The sequence below is a fragment of the Pongo pygmaeus genome, chromosome 6 (assembly GCF_028885625.2).
Source record: "Pongo pygmaeus isolate AG05252 chromosome 6, NHGRI_mPonPyg2-v2.0_pri, whole genome shotgun sequence".
NCBI lineage: Eukaryota > Metazoa > Chordata > Mammalia > Primates > Hominidae > Pongo > Pongo pygmaeus.
The window spans coordinates 18575613-18595451 of record NC_072379.2 but is presented as its reverse complement, the minus strand read 5'-3'; positions in this window follow the sequence as shown (position 1 = coordinate 18595451).

Here is a 19839-nt window from a genome sequence, read left to right as displayed (position 1 = left end):
CTCCTGTTCTGGCCATGTGACATCCCATCTCCTTTTTTATGCCAGCCTGCCACACTGCATAAAAGCTCCCTGAGGCCTCCCCAGAAGCCAAGCAGATGCCAGCGTCATCCTTCCTGTACAACTTGCAGAACCATGAGCCAATTAAATATTTTTCCTTTACAAATTACTCAGTTTCAGGTATTCCTTTATAGCAATGCAAGAATGGCCTTGCACACAGGGTCTCACTCTGTTGCCCAGGCTGGAGAGCAGTGGTGCAATCATGGCTCACTCACTAAAGCCTTGAACTCCTGGACTCAGGGAAGCCTCCAACCTCAGCCTCCCTAGCAGCTGGGACTACAGGCTTGTGTCACTGCATCCAGCTTTTTTTTTTTTTTTTTTTTTTTTCAGAGACAGAGTCTCACTAGTTTGCCCAAGCTGGTCTCAAACTCCTAGTCTTGAGCAATCCTCTCTCCTCAGCCTCTGAAAGCACTAAGATTACAAGCATGAGCCACCATACCCAACCCAGTTCCCTGTATTAAATACCCTTGTTTGAAATACCTAGTGGGAGTCAGTAGTCTTCCCAACTGGACCTGGACTGATACAGCTCCAGAGAGCCTTCCAGGTAAAGCTCCAATCTCTGCATGGTGCCGTGAAGCCCTGTCCAGGACATGCATCCATTTTGGATGTGGTCCAGGCTGCACACTGAACTCCAGCCTTGCAGGTCTTGTTGCATGTGGCTGCAGCACCACCCTCTCTGGCTTAATGCTTTGTGCACCCTCTGTCTGGAAAGCAACTCCATGCCTTTCCTTGTTCTCAAAGCTCAGCTCAACCATCTCTTCCTCTATAATTTTTGCTGACCCTGCGCCCCTGTTCATTTCACTGTTGAATAAGATGCCCCCTGTCCTTGTCCTGTGGCCTCCTGTGTTTCCGCTATTATAGGACTTAATGCACCACCTTGGAATACTTGCTTTGTGTTTCTGCATCTCCCACTGGGGAGCACAGGCTCTGTCTTCTCTTTCTCCAACCCCTTTATGTGTCTCTCTGAGTTTCTTCCTTGCAATAGGTACTTGAGAAATATTTCCAAATGGAAGAAAGAAGGAAAGGAGAGAGGGAATTCTTGTGCCCTAAGGTGACTTTCTATGTCACCAGTACACATTTGTGACCACAAAGTGTGTTGTGGAACATATTCTCTTCCATAATGGAGGTATGGTTAGAATTTAAGGCTTTTTTAAATTTTAATCTGGAGATGGACAGTTTTTCACTTCTCAGGTTGTTTATTTCCTAGCTGAGATGGATGTGGCTGGCTAGCCCTGTAGACTCTGGCACTCAGCTCCTGACCACTGCAGTCCAGCCTGGGTGACAGAGTGAGACACTGTGTGCAAGGCCATTCTTGCGTTGCTATAAAAGAATACCTGAGACTGAGTAATTTATGAATAATAGAGGTTTAATTGGCTCACGGTTCTGCAGGCTGTTTAGGAAGCATGACGCTGGCACCTGCTTGGCTTCTGGGGAGGCCTCAGGGAGCTTTTACTCATGGTAGAAAGTGAAGTGGGAATAGTCACGTCACATGGCCAGAGCAGGAGCAAAAGAGGGGAGAGATGCCACACACTTTCAGCTCTGTGCACTGGTAACAATGAAAACAGCCTCTCAAGAGCAGAAAATAACCTGAAGTTGAGCCAGCGCTGGAAAGGAAGGGCTGGGTCAGATGTCACCGGGTCTGGCATGGTGGCCCAGCAAGAGGAGTCCGTCTCAACGAGAATGAGGCTGTCCTGATGAAAGAAGAGAAAATGATCTTTGGGCCTGGGAAGGCAACCCAGCCTGAAACAAAAGGAGGGAGGTTTGCAGAGGCCATGGCAAGAACAAATCCCAGCTCCTTTCATCGCATAATAGCTGCTTCCTCTGCCCAAGCCATCCCAAGGACAGAGTTAATGTTTCCAAAGCAGGAGCTCTGGCACTTATCATTTCCACTATGCCCTCCTGTCCATTTGCCTCTGGCTGTCCTTAGATTGAAAAATCACTTGAATTATTTTTATCTGTTCAAAGTAACATTTGGGAGAAGGGCCTTTTCTTTCTCTGACACTGTGTGTGCCTGTGCCTGTGGGTGCGAAATGCTTCTCAAACCACTAGCAGTTGATCTGACTTGTCCAAAGTGCTCAATGTCTGTGGAGACGTGCACAAGAGGCAAGACAACGTTGAGGAAATATTTCTGAGATTTTTCTGGCCTGAGCAGACAGGACAAGGAGGCTCAGGTTTGCTGCCTTGTGGCCAACCAAGGACAGGGGCCCAGAACTCCAGGCTCCCGGTCCAGGGTTCTCACTTTTACCGTGGGATGCCTCTCTTTGATTCACAAAATAAAGACTTTATTATTGTCCCTGCGGCTCCTAGTGGCGAGCTCAGTATCCCTTTAGCGGGTAAGTTATTGATATTGAAATGTGTTCCTGGGAGGTCACCAGGAAGCCATATAAGCTGGAAGCATGATTTAATTTATTGTTCCCTGACTCCTCAGCTTGTTCCGCCACGGCCATTTTTGAAATGCCACATGGTCACTAATGTTCTGCATGGGCCACGGAAGCAGCTTTTACAGAGTGCAGCGTGGTGGATGACACAGACCCTGAGAAGGGCATGATCATGTCGTTGAGCCTGAGAGGCCCTCCCCAGCAACCACACCTCCTGCTCCTGTCCCCTCTGACCTGCTCAGTAAGACTACCCTAATGCAGATGGAATGCTACCAGGTCCCTGACACCATGCTGGGTGCTTTGCAGAAGTGACCTCATTTTACGTTCACAACAACCCAACAGAGTAAGCGTTGCCCTGGCCCACCTTGTCCACAGCTGCAGACCTGCAGACTCAAATGGGCTCATCATTGCAGCAAACCTGTAGCAACACCAGGCTGTCATTCACTTTGGCTTATTCTTAAGTCCCTGCTGTATCCAGGCAGCATGATGAAGAGCAGGACTCTTCTGTGGGGAGTTACTCAACCCCTATGCATCAGTTTCCTCATCTATAAAATGGAGATATTGTGAGGATGAAATTAATTAATAGACTAACGTGCTCAGAACAGATCATAGTACGCATTTGATTGTGTTGTCAGTGAACCACAGGGCCAAAGTATGGATGTCTTGATGATAATGTCTCTGAAAGATATCTTAACCCCATTCACAAATGTGTCGGAGGTCTAAAAATGAGTCCATGAAACCTCATCAGACCAATCCGGTTCAACTTTTATGTAACAAAGTTCTGGGTTGTTTTTCAGTTCCTGTGGCTGCCAAGTTGAAGGTCAGATAAACTGAGCATGCCCAGATGAACCAAGTGTGCATCCATGGATGGAACCTAAGGGCTTGAATTGAGGATCAGGGACTGAATTACACAGTGGACACAGCATGGCAGGATCCAGGATCCAATCAGATTCAGCCCTGGCATCACCCCATTGCAAGATCCAACCAGATTATGCCTTGCTACCCTCTGACTATAAAACCTGCCCCAATCCCCAGCTCGGGGAGACAGATTTGAGCATTTCCTCCTGTCTCCTTGCCCATTGGCTTGCAATAAACCTTTCTCAATGCAAAAACCTGATGCTTCTATGTTTGGCTTTCCATTGCACTCAGGCTAACAGACCCAGATTGGTTGGGTAATACTTGTAAACTCTTGGTGCTCAGAGCCCAGAATTAGGTTTCTAGTTGCCATTCTATTATTCCTTAGCCATGTCATTAGCCAGGTGATACTGGAGAACTTAAAAGTAACACCAATCAAAACGCCTCAGTTTCTGTATCAGTCAGATGGTGACAGTGATCCCCATTCTGTTCACTTCACAAAATTGTGAGACAAAGGCACCCTTGAACACTGAACAGCATTAAGTTCTGATTACGGGATGATGTGATAAAGAAAGACCAAGAAATCCACAGGGCCCAGAGTGAACTCACAAGTCCCAGAGGGTGTCCCCTGGCCCTTTCTGCGGTATCTGCAACTGCTTAGTGTTCCCAGGTGTCCACAGCCACAACTATGTATGGCACCTGAGAAAACCCAAATGCTTGCCAAGCCTTTTGCATGGGCCCAAATTGGCCAATTCCCCATTTCCCCTGCACTGAGTTGATGATACATGAGTGTAAGGAGATAAATTGTTTTGCCCTTGGACTAGCAGGCTCTCATTTCCTCCCATCTTAGCCTCTATGATCTGCTGCTTAGCCTCCAACGTCCAGCTCAATTGTTGCTTCCTCTCAGAAGGCTCACTTGCTCTTCTTCCTCTGTGTATAAATTTTTGTCCAGCTTGAGGAGATGAGAAAAGGACTCCAGCACCCCAAAGTGAATATCAGTCTCTCTGTGCATCAGAATCACCCGAGAGCTCCAAAAAATGATACATGTCTTGGTCCCACCCCAGCGATTTGTTTTTGATTGGTGTTACTTTTAAGTTCTCCAGGTGATACTCACATGCAGAGAGAGGCATTGAACACTGAATAGCAACCCGTTCTGATTACGGGTTGATGATGATAAAGAAACATCAAGAAATTCACAGGGCCCAGAGTGAACTCACAACTCCCTGTGGGTGTTCCCCACGGGCATTGTTTCTTCCTCTGTACTACTTCACACTGGATCAATGCTTAGGGGTCCATGGAGAGCCAGGCCCAGAAAAAGCCATCATGCCAGCAACCCAGAATGTGATTCATCCCTCCTAGACCAGCAGCCTGGCTTTCCCCTTCAGGGTCCCCCACACAAAGCAAACTCCTAAGATCCCAGATGGGACAAAGATGAGGGGGCTTACATGTATTATTTGTAGCAGCCATCAACCAAGTCTCTGTTTCCCTGGCAAGTCCCCTGAGGATTTGTTATCTCACATTTCCCCCCCAGTGAAGCCTATAATTCAGTTTCAGCTATAACTCAGTTCTTAAGTGAGAGCAGATGACATCCTCTCTGATTTCACCCATGGGAATCAGGCACACTGCAGAAGACCCAGTGGAGAAAGAGTTTAAGTATAAGGAGCAGCCAATGCCGTTGTTGAGGAGAAATAATGCTCCTAATGTCCAATACCTGGAAAGGGGATGCTTCCTTAACTGGTGACCAAACGTAAAATGGATCCTATCTTAGCCCAGTGGTACTCAACTCTGCCTGCATGTGAGTATCACCTGGAGAACTTAAAAGTAACACCAAACAAAAACAAATCACTTGGGTAGGACTGAGACATGTATCATTTTTTAGAGCTGCTAGGTGATGAACAGTGAGATTGATACTCACTTTGGAGTACTGGAGCCATTTTCTCATCTCCCAGAGCTGGACAAAAATTTATACAATAAGGATTTTGTCCTACAGCTGCAGAACATAAGAGAGTCAGCGTGCATTCTAGGCCATGTCTACATCAGGCCAAAGAGTAGGTGAAGATGTACCCTATTTCCATAAGGGTATGTGTTGCAAAACCAGGCAGTTCAGTGGGAAAGTATTATTATTCATGAAAATCAAAAACCAAGAAACTGAAAGAATGCCAGAACAGAGAAGGGAGCTTCAGATTTCAGATCCAGTGATTACTTCTCCTTCTTCGTAAGACAGAGTTAACTAATATGCATCCTGCCTGTCTCTTAGGGTGTTTATGACTCCTGAAGAAAGACGTAGATATAGCACATTAATAACTTATAGGACTTTGTGTGACAGTGAATTATTATGTTGGATTAAAAGTTGTCACTGGTGTTTTGGGCAAAAGATATATTTAACATAAAAAGAGTTGTGTGATAAAAATCCTTTTGTCACACTAACTTTCATCTAGAACTACATATGTAGGTATCATCAGAGTCAGCTTGCCAACACGCTGAAATCACTCCACCTCAATTTATTACAAAGTGAACCACACCAAAGCAATTGTTTAACCTAACCCAAGCAACTAGTGTTAAATAAAGGTGGGTTTTCTGCCTTAACCAAGCCCAGCTGGAACCAAAAAGGCAAACACCTTGGTGGCAGGGCAAGTTCCCTACCAACATTTGTTAGCATAATATATCTCTATCTCATCCTTCTTACTAATTTGCCTTGGTCTAGACCTTACTGCGGACAAGCGGATGAGGAGGCTGAGTCAGAGCAGGGCAGACTGAGAGACCTGAGTCTCTTAGAACCTCAACAACCTGAGAAATTAAAAGGGCCAGACTCAGGGAAGTTTAACAGAGGTGAAGCCATCCCCCCTCAGAGACCAAAACCACAAGGAGGCTAAAGCTTGTTCTCCTTCCAACTGAGGGGTCAGGAGACTCTGTCAACATCCAGAGCCAGCTTCTGTCCCCTTTTTCTGAAGTTTAAGGAAGCCACATGGTAGTTACCCAATCCCAACTTTATATCCTTAACTCAGCCCAACCCAGCTTTGATCCACCTGACTGGTGACCAGCAACATTGAGGCAGGGACACTTTAGCCTTATCATTAAGCAGCCACAACAAAATACCTGGGGTCCCCAAACAGCAGACATTTATTGTCACACAGTTATGGAGGATGGAAGTCCAAGATCAAAGTGTTGGCAGGGTTGGTTCCTTTGGAGGCCTCTTTCCTTGGCTTCAGAAGGCCGTCTTCTCCCTATATCCTCACATGAACTTTTCTCTATGTGAGTGCATCCCTGATGTCTCTTTCTCTTCTTATGAGGACACCAGTCAGATTGGATTAGGGATCCACTCTGGCAAGCTCATTCTAACTTAATCACCTCTTGCTGTGGTTTGAATGTATCCCCTAAGCTCATATGTTGCAAACCTAATACCCAATGCAACAATGTTGAGAGGTGGGATCTTTAAGAGGACAGAGCCCTCATGCATGCATTAATGTTGTTGTCATAGGAGTGGATTCATTATCACAAAGTAGATTTATTATAAAAGTGAATTTGGCCCTCTCTTGCCTTTCTCTGTTGAGTATGTTCTGTCACCATTCTGCCTTCTTCTATGGGATGACACAGTAAGAAGGCCCTCATCAGACACCAGTACCTCAATATTGGACTTCCCAGACCCCAGAACTGTGAGAAATAAATTTCTTTTCTTTATAAATTACTCAGTCTGTGGTATTTTGTTAAAGCAAGACAAGATGGACTAAGACACTTCTTTAAAGACTTTATCTCCAAATACAGTCACATTCTGAAGTACTGGGTTGGGGGAGGGGAGGGCTTCAACCTATCAATCTTGGGAGAACATAATTCAACCTGTAATATCTCAGTCTCTGCAACTGCCTCTGACACCCCTTGGCTTGACTTTCCCTTCATTATAGTTTGGCCACTCATGCTTGTGTCCTGGCCTTATGGATTTGCCCTTTGGTCTTGGTCACTGATTTTGCCGAGTGCCCTCTCATCCACTTTCAGACTTACTCCACTCTTGGGAGCTACAGAATAGAATCCCACCTTCACTTTGACCCCTGGCCAGCATCTTAGATTGAGTCCCTCTTAGTTCTTGCAAAAAGGAATTTGGACATTTTTCCAAGAAGCAGTAGCTCAAGTTACATGCTCCTTGCTACAGCTTCATGACCCCTCTAGTCTTCCTGCAAGAGTTCTAGAGTTAGGATGTGTACGAGAGGAAGACCTAGAAGAAAATCAGTGGCCCTTTTGGCTGATTATTATTGGCAATGAGGGTGGCCTTCTACAGCTCCTTTTAAACTCTAGGAACCCAATCCCTATAAGACTGAAGGGAGATCCAAAGAAAATGGCTGGGATAATCATACATTTAGCTAGCAGTATTCATGAATACATAAAGAAACTGTTTCTCAAAAGATGTCTGATATGTTGATTGACAGGGAAGAGAAAGATCATACACTTAGGGAATCTGGAAACACCTTTGGGTTTTTTTTTTGGTTTAGGGGGAGTTTTTAGATTCAGAGGGTACCTCTGCAGGTTCGTTACATGGGTATATTGCATGATGCTGAGGTTTGGACTTCTAATGATCCCATTATCCAAGTAGTGAGCATAGTACCTGGTAGGTAGTTTTATAAACTTTGCTCCCTTCCCTCCCTCCATTTCTTTCTCCCTCCTTTTGGAATCCCTAGTGTTTATTGTTCCATGCGTCCCCATTGTTTAGCTCTGATTTGTAAGTAAGAACATGTGGTATTTAGTTTCCTGTTTCTGGATTAATTCACTTAGGATAATGGCATCCAGTTGCATCCATATCGCTGCAAAGGCCATGATTTTGTTCTCTTTTATTGTTGCATAGTGGTGTATATCTACCACATTTTCTTTATCCAATCAACTATTGATGGGCCCCTTGGTTTGTCCCATGTCTTTGCTACTGTGAATAGTGCTGTGGGTACAGGTGTCTTTTTGGTAGGACAATATATCTTCCTTTGGGTATATACCCAGTAATGGGATTGCTGGGTCAAATGGTAGTTCTGTTTTTAGGTTTTCCCTCAGAACATTTGTGGCAACCTCCTGATACCTCATCCGAGACAGGTAAAGCCAAAGCCACCAGTCCTAGGCAGGCTCTGTACATGGAGAAGTGAGGTGATATGGGCCAGAAGGATGAGTAGTGAAGTACACCAAAAAGTCATTAACTAGTGTTAAATGAAGGTGGGTTTTCTGCCTTAACCAAGCCCAAATGGAACCAAAATGGCAAACACCTTGGTGGCAGGGCAAGTTCTCTACCAACATTTGCTAGCAGAATATGTCTCCATCTCATCCTTCTTACTAATTTGCCTTGGTCTAGACCCTATTGTGGACAAGCTGTTCACAAAAACATCAGGCTGCTATGCAAGAGCTACTTTGGCCTCAGGTGGGAATCTTCCAGCTTGGGGTATACCTGCTTCTTTGGGAAAAGGGTGGGGAAAGTCATATTCATCTATTTATTTATTTAACAAGCATGAGTTATTTATTATATTCTCAGTCTCTTTCTGGAGGTTGGGAAGAGGAAGATAAAAGGAACACTCTCTGTTCTCAAGAGGAAGTTTTAAGAGGCCCCCAAGAGATGAGAAAGACCAATGTCAGGCAGGCCATAGAATCAGGAAATCTCACATGTGTATATGTGTATAGTGTCCAGGATCAGAGTGGTCTTGAGCCTTGAGCAAAGTGGACTCTCCAGGCAGCAAACAAGGATAAAGGTGGTGCAAGCTCCAGGATGTCATGGCAGGTTTGAATTCAAATGAGGCTCTTTCCCAGGAGACACAGGGTTAGGATTGGTCCAACAGCCCCCTGTAAGCACATAAAGCCAGTCTCTGCACAATGCAGAATATGCCAAAATCTAGAGCTACCTGAGGTCCTGGGCTGGGGGAGACTTGGTACTTGGAGTGGACCTAGGCAACTGTGAGGCTCCTTTTAGATGGGCAAGCTGCTATGGGATATCCAAAGGTCAATCTGCCCTGTGCCTGTGGGGAATGCCTGTCCCATCTGTAGGACAAGTTTCTCCATGGAGAGTCCCTCCAGCTTGATTCAACGATGAAATGCCTGGGGTGACCTAAAGTGGACGATTTTCTTAGATCCACCTAGGTGGCAACCTATGTGCTTTGGCTACAAAAGAGAACATTAAAATCCTAGCCAGGCATGGTGGCTCATGCCTATTGTCCCAGCTACTCAGGAGGTTGAGGCAAGAAGGTCACTTAAGCCCAGGAGTTCATGAGTTCATGACCAGCCTGAGCAACATAGCAAGACCCTGCCTCTAAAATAAATAAATAAATAATTAAAAAAAATCCTTATCAGAGGTGTATTGACCAGGATGTCCAGAGAAACAGAACCAATAGCGTGTGTGTGTGTGCACACGCATGTGTGTATGGCAAGAGAGAGAGAAAGAGAGAGCGAGAGAGACTGTCTTTAAGAAATTGTGGAGGTGCAAGTCCAAACTCTGTAGGGTGAGCCAGCAGGCTGGAGACCCAGGGAAGAACTGACGTTTCAGTTCAAGTCAAAAGGCTGTCTGCTGGCAGAATTCCATCTTGCTCAGAGGAGATCAGTCTTTGTTCTATGCAGGCTTTCAGCTGATTGGACAAGGCCTACCCACCTTCTGGATTGTAATCAGGTTCACTCAAAGTCCACTGATTCAAATGTCAATCTCATCCAAAAAACATCTTTTCAGAAACATCTAGAATAATGTTCAAGCAAATACATGGGCACTATGGCCCAGCCAAGTTGACAGATAAAATTAGCCATCAAGAGAGTTCTACTATGCCCAATACAAAGGGAGGCCTTCGACTTGCAATAAATCCTTTTTTGTTTGTTTGTTTTTTGAGACGGTATCATTTTGTTGTTCAGGCTGAAGTGCAGAGGTGCAACCATACCTCACTATAGCCTTGACCTCCTGGGCTCAAGTGATCCTCTTGCCTCAGTCCCCTGAGTAGCTGGGACTACAGGCTTGAACTACCATGCCCAGCTAATTTTAAAAAATATTTTTCATAGAGACAGGATCTTGCTATGTTGTCCAGGCTGAACAAATACTTTTTAAGTTAAGGAATCAATCTCTTCATATTTATCAGCCACTTAGAAGCATAGTTCAGTGAATGTCAGAGTCCCTAAAGAGGGTCCAAATATTCCAGGACTTCCTCAGAGCTTCATGGAACAATTGTGATCCAACCAGATTTCTCTGCTTTGCTTCCTTCACAGACAGAACACGGGTTCCCTCAGGACTGAGGAGGGGCACTACATGTCCTGTTTCTTCTCATCTGTGACTGCCCAGAGGACACAAGCCTCCCACTCAAGCTGGAGGTGTTTTTAAATATTTAAGAGACAGCCAGGTGTAGTGGCTTAAGCCTGGAATCCTGCTACTTTGGGAGGTCAAGGCAGGAGGATCGCTTGAGACCAGGAGTTCCAGACCAGTCTGGGCAACATAGAGAGACCCCCATCTCTACAAAAAATAAATTAATTAATTAATTAAGCAAAAAAAAAATTTTTTTATAGTGGCACACACCTGTAGTCCTAGCTACTCAGAAGGCTGAGACAGGAGGAACACTTTAGCCCAGGAGTTCAAGGATGCAGTGAACTAGGATTGCATCACTGCACTCCAGCCTGGACAACAGAGTGAGACCCTGTCTCAAAAACCAAAAAAAAAATTTAAGAGGGTAGGTCTCATTTTAAGTGTTATTACCACACACACAAAAAGCAAAGGCACACAAGGAAACTTTTGGAGGTGATGGATGTATTAACTGGCAATGGCATCACAGATGCATGCGTATGTCCAAAGTCATCAAAATGTATACACTAGATTATGCAGGTATTTGTATATCAATTATACCTCAATGAAACTATTTTAAAAAGAGAAAATGTAGATTACATATGTATTCACATGATTGCTATTTCTGCCCATAATTCTTGACTGTCTGTTTCCCTTTGGTATAACTGGCCTTCAGTGTAAAGGACTTACTTTAGCTTTTTTCAAGTGCAGACACGCTATAAGGGATTTGTCAGTTTTTATTCATCCTGAAATATCTTTACTTCACTTGTTTTTCCTATTGTACAAAATATCTTTCTTTATATAATGATAATAAATTTTAAAAATGGTAATAAATGATGAAGGGTGGTAATTTTTAAATATATTTTAAAAAAATAGCTGGGCATGATGGCTTATGCCTGTAATCCCAGATACTCAGGAGGCTGAGGCGGAAGGATTTCTTGAGTCCAGGAGGTCATAAATGGTTTTTTGGTTTTTTTTTTTTTTAAAAAAAGATGAAGAGTGCCCCAGTGGACATGTGTCTGGTCTGAGGATCCGTTCATGACTACCTTGGCCCAATGGGATGGTCTTCCCTCAACCTGTTTTGCTGAGACCCCTTTTCTGGAGGTCACCTATTCGCTAATGTGCCAGTCGTTTGTCTGTTTGCTCCAAGATTTGTTTCTCTGCTCTGCTCCTATCACAGGGTCTGACCCCTGCAGACAACATTTCCCAGGCCCTATTGCCAGTGCAAGTAACAAACAGAAGCCTGGAAGAGAGGAGGAGAGGAGCAACCAGGGTATATCCCCACCCTCCCTCTCCTCTGGCAGTGGTGAGATTTCTCTGGGCTTCCCACTTACACTGACAGCCCCTCCCTCTGTATCCCAGCTCCTCCCAAGGAGCCCTTGCTCTAGTTCCAGCTTCCTGCTGGGTGACATCAACTCCTGAGCTCTGCAAAGTGGGTCTTGAGTCTCAGAAGGCCTTGAGCCAAGTCTGGGTTTATAAGCAGGCAGTGAGAATGTGGAGGCCACCGAGAGTCCTCCCATCTCACCCCCCATTTCTGAGTAATCCATTGGTCACCATCTGTTGTTGCTGCGGGGGCATTGTGGTTAGCAGAGGGGACCTGGAGAGAACAGAGAAATTTGTATTTGGCTCTGCCACATCCTGACTCTGTTACCTGGGGCAAGTTACTTAACCTCTTCATGCCTCTGTCTCATCATCTGCTGAGTGGGAATAAGGAATAATGGCTTGCTGTGATCATTAAATTAGCTGAGGCAAGGGGCAGTGGCTCACGCCTGTAATCCCAGCACTTTGGGAGGTCGAGGTGGGCGGATTACCTGAGGTCAGGAGTTTGAGACCAGACTGAACAACATGGAGAAACCCCGCCTCTACTAAAAATACAAAATTAGCTGGGTGTGGCGGCGCATGCCTGTAATCCCAGCTACTCCAGAGGCTAAGGCAGGGGAATCGCTTGAACCCAGGAGGCGGAGGTTGCAGTGAGCTGAGATCACACCATTGCACTCCAGCCTGGGCAACAAGAGCAAAACTCTGTCTCAAAACAAACAAACAAACAAACAAACAAAAACAAAAGTTAGCTGAATCCTGGCGCATACTGGTCACTTGATCAATGTTAGCCATTATTACCCCTTGGGGCCTGTGTTCTCCCTGCAGATAGGCACCTCCTATCCATACCAACTGGGTTCCCAGGGGGGCAGATCTGGTCCCTCTCTTCCTACATTACCAGCCAAGGCCAGCCTGGCCCCAGGCTGTGACCGGAAGGAAGAACTTCTAAAACGCCCTAATCAGAAGAGCCATCAGAGGACCTGGGAACATTTAGTTTCAAGAAGGTTTAGCTGGGCTGGGGGCGGTGGCTCACGCTGTAATCCCAGCACTTTGGGAGGCCAAGGCAGGTGGATCATTTGAGGTCAGGAGTTCAAGACCAGCCTGGCCACATGGTGAAACCCTGTTTCTACTAAAAATACAAAAATTAGCTGGGCGTGGTGGTGTGCACCTATAATTCCAGCTACTCAAGAAGCTGAGGCATGAGAATTGCTTGATCCCAGGAGGTGGAGGTTGCAGTGAGCTGAAATCGCACCACTGCACTCCAGCCTGGGTGACAGAGTGAGACACTGTCTGAAAAAAAAAAAAAAAAAAAAGTTTAGCTCTTGAAGATTATGAAGAACACCGAATATTTCATCCTAAGCTTTCATGGGGTAAAGCTTTGTTTTGTTTCCTATCTAGAGGACAGAATCACAATCAATATATGGAAATGAGAAGAGGCAGAGTTTTGCCTTGAATTAAGGAGGAATTTTCTAAAGTCAGAAACACCTGAAGATTATGGCAGAGAGCTCCCTATCATAGGAGGTGTTTGTGGGACATTATGGGGGTTCAGGCTCAGCAGAGAAAGATGCCCTCAGTCTCCATTTGGGTCCTTGCCAGCCCTGGGCCTCCAGTATCCAGTTAATTAGATGCCTGGGACCTAGCTCAAAAATTAGTATTTTGAACTTGTTAATGGAAAAACCAAACTCTGTAAAATGTTTTAAAGAGGTTTATTCTGAACCAATAAGAGTGACCATGGCCCAGGGAAAACCCAAACCCAAGAAGTTTCGAGTATGTGGTCCCAAGGCAGTCAGATTACAGTTTGGTTTTATACATGTTAGGAAGGCAGGAGTTGTAGGCAAAAACATACATCAATACATGGAAGGTATACATTGGCTTGGCCTCAAAAAGGTGAAATCTTGAAGTAGGAACTTACAAGTCATAGGTGGCTTCAGAAATGATTCTTCAATCTGCATTTCATTAAAAAGGAGCAAAACTTTGTCTTAAAACTTGGAGTTAGCAGAAAATAATGTTTACTTTAAGATGAGAATGCTGGGCCAGACAGGGTGGGCTTGTGCCTGTAATCTCAAGCACTCTGGGAGGCTGAGATGGGAGGATCACTTGAGCCCAGGAGTTGGAGGCACAGTGGGCTGTGATTTCACTACTATACTCCAGCCTGGGCAAGAGTGAGACCTTGTCTCTAGGGAAAAAAAAAAAAAAAAAAAAAAAAAATATATATATATATATATATATATATAGTGCTATTATAAGAAAATAAAATGCTGTTGCTTACTGCAGGAATCTGTGACTGGGGACTGTACCAACTCTACAGACAAACATGTGAAAATGCGTTCAGCCCTCCTGGGGAAGCCTACATCTCTCCTGTTGGAATAGCGATTTGCTTTGCTGGGCTGGATCATTTGTCAAGGTGTCGTGAGCTCCAGGCCCTGAGAACCAGCTGCAATGCAGAGAAAGGGAGGAGTTAGGGAGGCTAGTTGGGGGACACTGCACAAGTGCCTCCTCAGGGACCAGTGTGGGCTCCTGCACGCGGAGGTTTCTGAGCCAGCCACCTGCTGCCAGAGAGCTGAACTTGACATTCTTCCATAGCAAAGGTCCTCTGAGCCTCCCAGCTCCAGGACCCCGTGGCTGCTGCTGCAATAAAGCTACATCACTTCACAATGCAAAATAATTTCTACTGAATGGGAGCAAAATCTGAATGAGGGTGCAGTACCTCTCTAGTGATGTTTTGCTTTCTGCAGCTTTTTCCTGTCCTGGGCTCCCATGCTATCCCCTGCTACTTACACGCTGCTCTGTGATACCATGCATAGGCCAGCCATGCCCAGAAACCTCCACCTCTCTCCTCCACAATGCTCAAATGTACACCCACAGTCCTGACCTTCCCTGCATGCGTATACAGACTCACACATATAAGAGTCTGCCTGGCAGCTCACAAGGTCAGGAGTTCGAGACCAGCCTGACCAACATGGTGAAACTCCGTCTCTGCTAAAAATACAAACAAATTAGCTGGGTGTGGTGGCCTGTACCTGTAATCCCAGCTACTCAGGAGGCTGAGGCAGGAGAATAGCTTGAACTGGGGAGGCAGAGGTTGCAGTGAGCTGAAATCGCACCACTACACTCCAGCCTGGGCAACAGAGTGAGATTCCATCTCAAAAAAAAAGAGTGCACCTGTTCTCTTTCCCATCAGGAGTGGCACTGAGGCCCTCCTTCACCCCAGGTTCCAATGTCAGTGAAGGGCACCACCCTTCATCCAGTTACTCGGGCCAGAAATACAGGAGGCAGCCCTGACCCTTCACCCCTTTATAGCCCACCCAAACTGTCAACTCTCCCTCCAAAATAGATCCCAATCCATCTGCTCCCCTCTTGCTCCTTGGCCACCCTAATTCAAACCATCATCATCTCCCACCTAGACTATTGCAAAAAGCTCTACCTGCTCTCCCTATTTCTGCTTCCGAGCCTACAATGTGTTCTCTAAGAGCAACTGGTAAAATTGTTTAAAATGTACATATGGTTTAAGTGCAGTAGCACATGCCTGTCATCCCAGCACTTTGGGAGGCCAAAGTGGGAGGATCCTTTGAGGCTAGGAGTTTGAGACCAGCCTGGGCAATATTGCAAGACCTCTATCTCTACAAAAATTAAAAATTAGCCAGTTGTGGTGGCATGCACCTTTTGTCCCAGTCACTCAGGAGGCTGAGTCATGAGGATGCCTTGAGCCCAGGAGTTTGAGGCTGCAGTGAGTAGATCGTGCCACTGCACTTCAGCCTGGAGAACACAGTAAGACCCTGTCCCTCCCACCCAAAAAGATATATATATGTTTATATGTATATGTGTCTACATCTGTATGTATATATATGTATGTATGTGTCTATATATAGACACACACACACACACACACATACGGTGATTATACCATTTTCCTGCTGGGAGCCCTCTAATGCCTTCCTGTGATATTAGAATGAAACCCACGCTCCCAGAAGGGCCTGCAGGTCTCCTGGATCTGGCTTCCGCCTTCCTCTTAGATTGCACTCTGGCTATTCTGCCTTCCATTCCCTCTGCTCCAGCCACCCTGATCCTCTGCCTCTTCCTCAGAAACACCAAGCCCACTCCCTCCTCTGGGTCTGGTAACTACTGGTCCCTCTACCTAGAAGCTTCTCCCCAGGATTTCTTGGCAACTCCTTCTCCATGGTTATGGCTCAAAGCAAATGTTATCTCCCCTGTAAACCAAAGGCGACCGAGACAAATCTCAGTGGATTTAGAGGTTTAATTTGCCATGGTTGAGGACGCACCTGGGAAAATGAAACACAAGTTGCAGTCAGATCTGTGGCCTGTGCTTTTTCCAAAGAGGATTTTGTGAACTTCAATATTTCAAGGGAAAAGGTTGGGCAGGAGGGGCAGGATAGACCGTGAGGCAAGTGGTCACATCATTATGAGGCTTTGAAGAGCCATCACTGAATCCACATTTCACATGTGAAAAGAGCCGAGTTGGGGGGGAAAGTCAATTTTGTGTTCGTCTCCCTTAGTAGATCTACATTTTACATAAGATAAAGTAAGCGTGTGAAATTACAGCAGTCTGGGAACAAAAAGAAGGTAGTTGTACTGAATCAGTTTTCCAAGCTTGACTTTCCCTTTAGCATAGTGAGCTTGAGGTTGAAAGATTTTATTTTCCTTTTACTCCCCAGAGAGACCTTCCTTGGCCATTCTGACCCTTTTCCTCTCCCTCAGGGGGCCCCAGAGCACCGCACACCCCCCTGGGGTGCCAAAGATGACACAACGAGGAACAAGAAGAAAGTGATAGAATTTTCATGTTATGTTTCACCCCACTTTTATAACATCTCTATTTTGTGTGTTTTATAATGCCTTAGTACAATGGCACATCATATTAGGTATAAACAATTATTTATGCATATGTCTAAATGTGTGCATGTATTATGGCAAGCGCTCAAAAATTTTGGGGAGTAAAAATGGGGTCTCACTATGTCGCCCAGGCTGGTCGCAAACTCCTAGCTTCAAGCGATCCTCCTACCTTGGCTTCCCCAAAGCGCTGGAGTTACAGGCATGAGCCACCGTGCCCAGCCTGCTCAAAATGCTTTGATAAAGAGGCATGCAATCAAAAAAGTTGGGAACTGCTGCCTTATGATAAGACCCTTTTTTATTATCTTCTTTACCACTAAACAAAATTTTTCTTTTGTTTTACTTCTTAATCCTTTCTCTCCCCTAGAATGTAAGCTCCATGGAAACCTATGTCACTTATTCATGCAATGTTATTTGTTATTGTGTGACTAGCATTTATAATAAACTGACCACATAGCATGTGTTCAATAAATGTTTATTGATTGATTAAATAAATCAATGAATGAATGATTAGAGTCTTCCCTGGGACCTAGTGGAAGGACAGTTCGTGAATCCCAACACCTTTACATGCTCAGGATAGTGGCAAATAATGACATAATGGGATGTCTCTAGGACAAGACCACTCATAAAGAAAACTGGAAAGTTTCTGGGCTTTTTGTCACCCTTTGAGATCATTTTCCTGCTCCACCTACAGTCAGAAAGCCATTGGGCAACCAACATCCCATAGTCGGAAGAATAGCCCCTGGGAAGTCATCAACACTTAGAATAAACTGGTTTAATATACTACAACTCCTAGGAGTGTTTGCCTCAAAAAACACATTAAGATCAGGGGCCAGGGGTCTCAGCTTAGCTACAAACTAATTCTGAGGTCCTATGACTTTCTCCAAGTTCTCAACGCTAACCTGAGAGAAGTTGTGTATTAGTCTGTTCCCACATTGCTAACAAGGACATACTCAAGACTGGGTAATTTATAAAGAAAAGGAGGTTTAATGGACTCACAGTTCCACACGGCTGGAGAGGCCTCACAATCATAGCAGAAAGCAAAAGAGGAGCAAAGTCACGTCTTACGTGGTGGCAGGCAAGAGAGAGCGTGTGTAGGGGAACTCCCCTTTATAAACCATCAGATCTCGTGAGACTTTTCACTATCATGAGAAAAAGCACGGGAAAGAACCTCCCCCATGATTCAATTACCTCCCACCGTGTCACTCCCACGACAGGTGGAAATTATGGGAGCTACAATTCAAGATGAGATTTGGGTGGGGACATAACCAAATCATATCAAATTGGATCACAGCAGGTTTTCTTCTTCACTTTGATATTTGGAAATAACTTCAAATTTATAGAAAAGTTGTAAGAACACGAAGAACATGCATATATATGCCTTCACTGAGATTTACCTATTGTGAAGATGTTTCCACCTGTTTTATGTTATCACTCTGTCTCTTCATATGTGTGTGTATGTGCACGTTACACACACACATTTTTCTGAACCATTTGAGAATAAGTTCCATGCACTACACTAAATGTTTCTGCGTGTATTTCCTAAGAATAAGGAGATTCTCCTGGAACTCCAGTGCAGTTATCAACTTCAGTAAATTTAACATTGAAACAATACTTTGCCATCTAGCAATGCATTTTTCAAATGCTTTCAGCAGCAGTCCTGCTTCTTCAGTTGAAATCTTACTTGGAATTCCAACATACATCACAGATGAAAATAGAAGCCTTGCTTGAGGAAGGAGGCAACGGAAGAGCTATTTCCTACTTGATATGGTTTGGCTCTGTGTCCGCATCCAAATCTCACCTTGAATTGTAGTTCCCATAATCCCCACATGTCAAGGGCAGGACCAGTTGGAGGTAATTGGATCCAGGGTGCAATTTCCCCCATGCTGTTCTCATTGATAATGAGTGAGTTTCACGAGATCTGATGGTTTTATAAACATCTGGCATTTCCCCTGCTTGCACTCACTCCATCCTGCTTCTCCTTTACCTTCCGCCATGGTTGTAACTTTCCTGGGGCCTCTCCAGCAACGCGGAACTGTGAGTCAATTAAACCTCTTTCCTTTACGAATTACCCAGTTTCAGGCAGTTCTTTATAGCAGCATGAAAACGAACTAATACACTACTGCTTCTGTATCAAATTACCACTGACTTTGTGGCTTAAAACAACACAAATTTATTATCTTACTGTTCTGGCGGTCAAAAGTCCAGATGTCACAGGGCTGAAGTGAAGGTATTGGCAGGACTCATTCCTTCTGGAAGCTCTTGGGGAGAATCTGTTTTCTTGCCGTTTCCAGTTTCTAGAAGCGTCCCACCTGCACTTCTTGGCGCATGACCCATTCCTGGAATCACATCTCCTACCTCTTCCTTTGACCTTCTTTCCTCCCTCTTATAAGAACCCTTGTGATTACATTGCATCCACTCAATAATCCAGGCTAACCTCTCCATTTCAAAATCATTAACTTAATCACATCTGCAAGTCTCCTTTGCCGTGAGGGATAACATTTACAGGTTCTGGGTATGAAGACGCGGAGATTTTTTGAAGGGTCATGATGCAGCCTACATATGGTTGAGTAGGTTGTACACTTCACAAAGGCACCACAAATCCAGCCTGCAGTTCATTTGCCAAATCATGTCTTTTTCTTTGCAAAATATTCTGTCTGGTACCAGGCATGTGCTCAAAGGGATGCATCTGCCCAACAGGGCTGCTTTTTCTAATTTGCACAAAGACTCTATGTAGGCCAGCTGGTGGCCAATTTTGTCACGCCCTCTTTCCCTCTAGTTTCCCAGAGACTCCTTTTAAGCAACCCCTTAGGGTTTTTGGATCTGTTTAAAACCCCAGGACCCCACTGTTAAGACAGTTTCCAGCTGTGCTATGCCATGCTCTGATACTGCATCTTAATGGGCCCCAGGGCACCCAGAGAACAAACAGCTTTCCAACTATTTAGGTTGTGACCCAGGGGCAAAGGGAGCCCCTGAGATGCAGACTAGCTCTGCCTCAACGAGGAACCCCAAAGACTCATACTCTGCAGCTCCCCATGACTTGAGGTTCTTTCTTCAATCTCCCAGATTCATGGTTTCCCCAAGTTTGGGTCTCCGAACCCATCATTCATGTACCCCATC